Genomic DNA, 1,596 nt, shown 5'->3' with positions numbered 1-1,596 from the left:
TGTAGACCAGGCTGGCCTCGAACTCAGAAATCCGCCTGCCTCTGCCTCCCGAGTGCTGGGATTAAAGGCGTGCGCCACCACGCCCGGCTTAAGAATAAATTTTAAAACTTAGTAACAGCAAAGAAAATAACAAAGCTGGAAAGACTAATGGGGAAAAATGAGGTGAGGTCCCAGAGGTAATTAGTAAGAAAACTGTGGTAACTGGATCTTCTCTCTCTCTCTCTCCTCTCTCTCTCCTCTCCTCTCCTCTCCTCTTCTTCTTCTCTCTCTCTCTCTCTCTCTCTCTCTCTCTCTCTCTCTCTCTCTCTCTCTCTCTCTCCTGGAGCTTAGGAATGTGACTTTTTAAGACAAAGATGTCTTTGGAGATGAGATTAAGAATTTTAAAGGACATTATCTTGGACTAATTTGGTGCTTCCCCAAATGCATCTCTCTGTAAGAAGGCAGAAGAAAACTCAACGCAGATACAGCAGAGCTGCTGGGAATACAGAAGGAGGCTTGGACAATGAGACCATAGATGGAGGAATGCTGGTAGCAGTCTCCCCAGTGAAAAGGAACTAAGAGGGAGTTCTCCTGGGAGCCTCCCAGGTGTGCAGCTTTGTTGACACTTCCACTGTGACTGATTTCAAAATCTTTTGTCCAGACCAAAAATTTCTTTATCAAGGCACAATTTGTTAAAATAGCAATGGTAATTTGTTAAACTTTTACAGAAAACTAGCAGAGATCCGTGCTTCAGATAGTTACTAGTGAAGGGTCAATAAAGAGGAAGTAATATTCCAGGACCAACTTTGTGAAAGTCTGAGACAAGGACAGTTGCTGACTACAGATAACAGCAGATTAAGCTCACAGTCACTGGAGAGACCTGCTTTCAGAATAAGTGACTGTATCAGAAAGGCACAGGCCAGGGGATATCAAGGCTTCAAATTTAGGCAGTTCAGCAGATTAAATCAGGAACATGAACAGAGTTAAAGATAGTTATTTAAGAGATAGTTATATATGTTGAATTTATAATAAACCTAAGGTATCCAGGTCAACACGGAAACTACTATTTATTAAGCAACTACTAAACACATTTTTAAAACATATACATTTAGGTTTAATCACTACACTTGTCTTATAAGATCCTTGCCCCATTTTACAGATAAAAATAAAGACAGAATTATTGCCCTTGTGTGAACAAGATGGCTCAGTGGTTAAAGGTGCCTGCTACCAAGCCTGACAGCCCTGAGAGCAGTCCCTGGAACCCACACGGTGGGTGGAGACAAATCACTCCTATCAGTTGTCTCTGACCCTTATATGCACATGCATACAACTACCTGCCTTTTTACAAAGAATGATTGTCTTTTTCCTGAAACAGAAATATGAGAAGTCTGTCAGTGAAGATAAATTAGAAGCTAAAGATGAAGGCCTAGGCAGCAGAGGGTGCCCTCAACAGACAGGATGGAGGGACAGTGCAGAGCCTCAGGGCCTCACTGATCCTCTGAAGCTACGCCATCCTCCACGGCTGAGTGAGGAAGGGCCACAGTGCTCAAGGCAGTGGTACCAGGGCTGCACTATGCACGGGGACAAGAGCAGTGGTACCAGGGCTGCACTATGCAC

At 43.7% G+C, this 1,596-nt stretch overlaps 1 protein-coding gene across 1 annotated transcript in view; it reads right to left on the bottom strand.

Annotated features, from left to right (window-relative positions):
• The window catches only part of Vwa8 (von Willebrand factor A domain containing 8), a 321,037-nt gene that overhangs the window by 182,424 nt on the left and 137,017 nt on the right, over positions 1–1,596 (bottom strand). The gene's annotated exons all lie outside the window — the stretch shown is intronic.

The sequence above is a fragment of the Mus caroli genome, chromosome 14, assembly GCF_900094665.2.
Source record: "Mus caroli chromosome 14, CAROLI_EIJ_v1.1, whole genome shotgun sequence".
Lineage (NCBI taxonomy): Eukaryota > Metazoa > Chordata > Mammalia > Rodentia > Muridae > Mus > Mus caroli.
Note: the sequence above shows the minus strand (reverse complement) of the source record. Positions and strands in the feature narration are given on the sequence as shown.